Raw genomic sequence first — 6962 nt, forward strand, 5'->3', positions numbered from 1 at the left:
CGCATGTCACTATTACAACAATTTACAAATTTTAAGATAAGTTTGTTAGGAGACAAGCGAATGTTGTCGCTTATAGTTTCGCTAGGGTGTCAATATTACAAAATCGTCACCAAGTCTTTGATTTGATTCAATCTTGTTTGTGTGATGAATGAAATGATATGAGTTTTTGTTGGTCAAAAGATATTATTATTGATACGAAGTTTCCGCCATAGTTTATTAGAATTGAACCTTTGACCACTTATTTAAGGGATCTAAAATCTCTTATGACTTAAATCAATTCATTGTTGACAACAACAAATTATTTTATAATGAAGAAAGTGGACATGCTAATTGAACGTTTCGGGCATATCTATTAAAAATGAATTCTCGCTCTTCTCCCGGCAAGTTTCGCTCGCGCCCACTCGAAATACCCAAACTACCCCTGCGTTAGTTAACTAACACAAGTGTAAAAAATTGTGCCGATTAAGTTACGTTGCGTGACTTAAGTCACGCATAGTGACTTAATTCACTTTTTTTTTAATTTATTTACTATATTCAAATTATTTTATTTACTTTATTCTAATTTATTTTATTTACTTTATTCTAATTTATTTTTTCACTTTATTCTAATTTATTTATTTTTTAATTTATTTGTTTACTTTATTCTAATTTATTTACGTATTTACTTTATTCTAATTTATTTATGAACTTAAAATAAATATTGATTCGATTTTATTTATTAAATAAATAAAAATATAAATAAAAGGAAATGAACTAAATTAATATTTCTTCTTTAAATACAAAATTAGAAAATAAAAGCAAATATAAATAAAAAGGAATGAACAAAATTGAGGCATATAACAATATCTTGTTTTATTAATAGAATTCATACAATACAATAATTGATACAATGAGACTATTGAAAAAAAAAAAAGAGAAATGGAGGGAGAGAGTGAGGAGGGAGGGAAAGTGATATGGCGTGAGAAAATAAGGAAGTATGAAGGGGTATTTATAGGTGGGAATGGTAGTATAGGTTATAAATACCATTAATGTGGTCAAAAAACGTGTAAGATTGGTAAAAAAAAAAAAAAGTGTAGATTGAATGTTGAAAAACCGACCAAAGACCAAAAAAGTTTGTTCTTCGGCTACGACCACCGGCCAACGTGTGTGAGTTAACTCGCGCACATGCCGGTGGTTCGTGACTTAAGTCATGCAGAGCTTATAAGGTGCGTGAGTTAAGTCACGTTCGGCGTGACTTAACTCACGTAGGGGTATAACAGAAATCATACTCGGGCGCGAGCAAAAAGTGCAGGGGAAAGAGCAGAATTCATTAAAAAATTTGGTTCTAGTAAAAGTCCTGCTCAATGTTTGGATTTGGATTTTCTTAAAGATTACGAAAAAGATTATCTAAGCCTCAAAGTCCCATTTATTCATTTCAGAAATCAAGCTAGGATATATTTTTATCATTTCATAAAAAGATTTTGTATCAATTAATCTTGAATTTATTGTGATGTCGAAGAAGAAACCTCTAAAACTTATATTACGGCCACCACATATGAAATTTATAGAACTATGAATTATAGTTTTCCAGCAATGAATGACCATAATTTGTTATTTGACAGCCAATGGATTTTGTGAAATTTTTTGCTTCTGCTATTGTTGGGTTAGTTAGTTTGCTCGGACACTAAATAAGTTTATCGGGCATGTTAATGTCGTCAATGTCTAACACGTGATTGGCACGATGTGTTAATGTCATGTCAATCGTATTAGACATCAGACATGTCTTCAATTGAAAGGATCGCTGCTAAAAAGATTCTTTATAACTTGTACGATCGAGAAGTAATTAGTGATTAGATTGTTATTTTTTTTGAAAGGTAGTGATTAGATTGTTGAAAAATAACTTTTGCACAAGCCAAACATGCAAAAAATATGCAAATTTGAAATTTCTTAATGTGCAGGTGAAAGAGATAATGATTTCATTCTTCGTTCTTTTAAACCGGCGGAAAGACGGGCACTATCGTGCTCGTACGTCCGCTCTTTCTCTTGCGCTAACGCATGTGATTATTTTATTATGTTTGTTTTTATAGTTTTGATTAAATTTTTTAAATTATTAAATATTAATGGAAATTATTAATATATTGATTTATAAACAAAATATTGTCAAGTTATATAACAATTATTTATGAACTCAACATATTTTAGTTTGTCCGCATATAAAATAAAGAAAAAATAATGATATTTTATTGTTTATTCTAATAGTAATTAGTAACATCATAACATAAATGTATAAATGACATTTTACGTAAAAGAAACATTGTTATGATTGCGATAAAAGAATATCTTTAAAAACTACATTTTTCGTAAAGTCTCCATCTTCTCCTTCTATTTTCCCTTCATTAATGAGAACTTTTGTTGAATTTTGAGAAACTCCTCTCGATAAAGCTACATAAAATTGACCATGACCTCGAAAACATGTCGTGGAAGATAGATTCCGACATTGAGAATGGTCTGCCATTTAACATTAATTTTTGCTCACATTTGTTACTAATATTTTTTTTAGAGGATTTAAAGTTCAATCTTTAACATAATATTTTTTGCTCAAGTTTGTTACTAATGTTTTTTTCCGAGAGGATTTAAAGTTCAATCTTTAACGTTATTTTTTGCTCACGTTTGTTACTAATATTTTTTTAGAGTATTTAAAGTTCAATCTTTAACATTATTTTTTTCTCACGTTTGTTACTAATCTTTTTTAGAGGATTTAAAGTCCAATCTTTAACATTATTTTTTGCTCATGTTTGTTACTAATCTTTTTTTTAGAGAATTTATAGTCCAATCTTCAACAATATTTTTTGCTCACGTCTATTACTAATCTTTTTATAGAGGATTTAAAGTCCAATCTTTAACAATATTTTACTAAATCTTTAACAATATTTTAACGGTGACGATTAGTGACATGGATTACTAATCCACGTATTATTTTATAATTGGCTATTTGTATTTAAAATTAAGGGTATTTTTGGAAAGAAAAGTCCAACCCAAAGGTGTGCTTATAGATAAAAAAAACACACTATCATAGTTTGTATAAGCAATTATAAACCGGCAAAGTCAAATAATTCTTAAAATTAATCGTAAATAATTTGAATCATAATCACTTATAAACCATCAAAGTCAAATAATCCATAAAATTAATCAACTTTGATTAGTTGTAACATGAAAGAAAAAAAACTTACGGGTTAATTCGAATTCGATGCGGGGCGGAGAGAGGTTGAGAAAAACTAAACAATGCGGGAACGAACTATGAACCGTGAGAACCCTACTTATTAATATTTTTAATATAGTGCTAACAAATCATTTTCTAAAAGATTTTGAATCATAATATTTTGCTCACGTTTATTACTAATACTAGTTTAGAGACCCGGCGTTGCCCGGGTTAGGTATTAAATAAGTTTTATAAGTTTGTGTGCACGAATACACGTATCGGTATATTATATTGAATTTATTTAAATTTACAATTATAATAATATCATAAAAATAAATATAAATATTTCAAAAAAATTAAAAATAAATATAAATGATGAGATGAATGTCCAATGCAAGAATAAAAAGTGTAGCAAAATCAATAATGAATTAGTCCAAGTGGTAATAGTTTTGGGTCCCTTTAAACATGGACTATTACTTTCCCACCCTATTGCCTTATCCCGCGCTCTGTAAAATTTCCAAAAATGCCCTTGTGCATTCCAGATTTTAAAATTCGGATTCATGTTTACTATTTCGGATTTTATAATCCGGAAAATTCTTATGTATAATCGGCCATCGGACTCTCTCACATTTCAACGGTTTTGAGTTTTGCTTTTAAAAACAACAAAAAAACTAAGTAAAAAATGCTAAAAACCTGTCAAATAAAATCATAAAAATAGTACCAAAAAATTCTAAAAATCAAATAAAACTAATGCAAATTTTTTCGCATTTTTCTAAGAATATGAAAAATTAATAAAAACGAAAAATGGGTCTAAACGATGGAATTTTGGATTTTGAGGGGCGGAGTCCCGTAAGAAGTCCCTTCTATGGGAGTCATGGTCCTTAAATTTTTTCTGATTTTCTTGGGAAGTTTCGGAGCAATCCGATCAAGTAGCCCGAAAACCCGATTTTTGACTAAGAACAGTAACAATGACCCAAAAACGAAGGATGAGAGTTAGGAAGATTAATATTGTACCTAAAATGACTATCCATGTTACAAACATGTTTAGAATTTGTGCCGATATAGTTTGGATTATATATACCGAGAATGAATGTGGAATGGACACGTGGCATAAAAAACCGTACTTTATATATATACTATTGATTGATTGATTGATTGATGTGTAGTTTGTTGAGATAAAAAATACCTGAGTGCATAAGATCAAAAGTTTGTTGAGATATTTATGTTAAATAAAATATTGGTTTTTAAAAATAGAAAAAATAATAAAAATATTGAGAATGAATGTGGAAGTGACACGTGGCATAAAAAACCTTAATTTATATATATACTATTGATTGATTGATTGATGTGTAGTTTCTTGAGATAAAAAATACTGAGTGCATAAGATCAAAAGTTTGTTGAGATATTTATGTTAAATAAAATATTGGTTTTTAAAAATAGAAAAAATAATAAAAATATTGAGAATGAATGTGGAAGTGACACGTGGCATAAAAAACCTTACTTTATATATATACTATTGATTGATTGATTGATGTGTAGTTTGTTGAGCTAAAAAATTATGAGTGCATAAGATCAAAAGTTTGTTGAGATATTTATGTTAAATTAAATATTGGTTTTTAAAAATAGAAAAAATAATAAAAATATTGAGAATGAATGTGGAAGTGACTCGTGACATAAAAAACCGTACCTTATACATATATTATTGATTGATTGATTGATGTGTAGTTTGTTGAGATAAAAAATACTGAGTGCATAAGATCAAAAGTTTGTTGAGATATTTATGTTAAATATAATATTGGATTTTAAAAATAGAAAAAATAATAAAAATATTGAGAATGGATGTGGAAGTGACACGTGGCATAAAAAACCTTACTTTATATATATACTATTGATTGATTGATTGATGTGTAGTTTGTTGAGATAAAAAATACTGAGTGCATAAGATCAAAAGTTTGTTGAGATATTTATGTTAAATAAAATATTGGTTTTTAAAAATAGAAAAAATAATAAAAATATTGCGAATGAATGTGGAAGTGACACGTGGCATAAAAAACCTTACTTTATATATATACTATTGATTGATTGATTGATTGATGTGTAGTTTGTTGAGAAAAAAATGCGAGTGCATAAGATCAAAAGTTTGATGAGATATTTATGTTAAATAAAATATTGGTTTTTAAAAATAGAAAAAATAATAAAAATATTGAGAATGAATGTGGAGGTGACACGTGGCATAAAAAACCTTACTTTATATATATACTATTGATTGATTGATTGATGTGTAGTTTGTTGAGCTAAAAAATACTGAGTGCATAAGATCAAAAGTTTTTTGAGATATTTATGTTAAATAAAATATTGGTTTTTAAAAATATAAAAAATAATAAAAATATTGAGAATGAATGTGAAAGAGACTCGTGACATAAAAAACCTTACTTTATATATATACTATTGATTGATTGATTGATGTGTAGTTTGTTGAGCTAAAAAATTATGAGTGCATAAGATCAAAAGTTTGTTGAGATATTTATGTTAAATTAAATATTGGTTTTTAAAAATAGAAAAAATAATAAAAATATTGAGAATGAATGTGGAAGTGACTCGTGACATAAAAAACCGTACCTTATACATATATTATTGATTGATTGATTGATGTGTAGTTTGTTGAGATAAAAAATACTGAGTGCATAAGATCAAAAGTTTGTTGAGATATTTATGTTAAATATAATATTGGATTTTAAAAATAGAAAAAATAATAAAAATATTGAGAATGGATGTGGAAGTGACACGTGGCATAAAAAACCTTACTTTATATATATACTATTGATTGATTGATTGATGTGTAGTTTGTTGAGATAAAAAATGCGAGTGCATAAGATCAAAAGTTTGTTGAGATATTTATGTTAAATAAAATATTGGTTTTTAAAAATAGAAAAAATAATAAAAATATTGCGAATGAATGTGGAAGTGACACGTGGCATAAAAAACCTTACTTTATATATATACTATTGATTGATTGATTGATTGATGTGTAGTTTGTTGAGAAAAAAATACTCGAGTGCATAAGATCAAAAGTTTGATGAGATATTTATGTTAAATAAAATATTGGTTTTTAAAAATAGAAAAAATAATAAAAATATTGAGAATGAATGTGGAGGTGACACGTGGCATAAAAAACCTTACTTTATATATATACTATTGATTGATTGATTGATGTGTAGTTTGTTGAGCTAAAAAATGCGAGTGCATAAGATCAAAAGTTTTTTGAGATATTTATGTTAAATAAAATATTGGTTTTTAAAAATATAAAAAATAATAAAAATATTGAGAATGAATGTGAAAGAGACTCGTGACATAAAAAACCTTACTTTATATATATACTATTGATTGATTGATTGATTGATGTGTAGTTTGTTGAGATAAAAAAATGCGAGTGCATAAGATCAAAAGTTTGTTGAGATATTTATGTTAAATATAATATTGGATTTTAAAAATAGAAAAAATAATAAAAATATTGGGAATGGATGTGGAAGTGACACGTGACATAAAAAACCTTACTTTATATATATACTATTGATTGATTGATTGATGTGTAGTTTGTTGAGATAATAAATACCGAGTGCATAAGATCAAAAGTTTGTTGAGATATTTATGTTAAATATAATATTGGATTTTAAAAATAGAAAAAATAATAAAAATATTGGGAATGGATGTGGAAGTGACACGTGGCATAAAAAACCTTACTTTATATATATACTATTGATTGATTGATTGATGTGTAGTTTGT

This window comes from Medicago sativa, chromosome 6 (genome assembly GCF_051527215.1).
Source record: "Medicago sativa cultivar Bolivia chromosome 6, Bolivia_mono, whole genome shotgun sequence".
NCBI classification, from domain to species: Eukaryota; Viridiplantae; Streptophyta; class Magnoliopsida; order Fabales; family Fabaceae; genus Medicago; species Medicago sativa.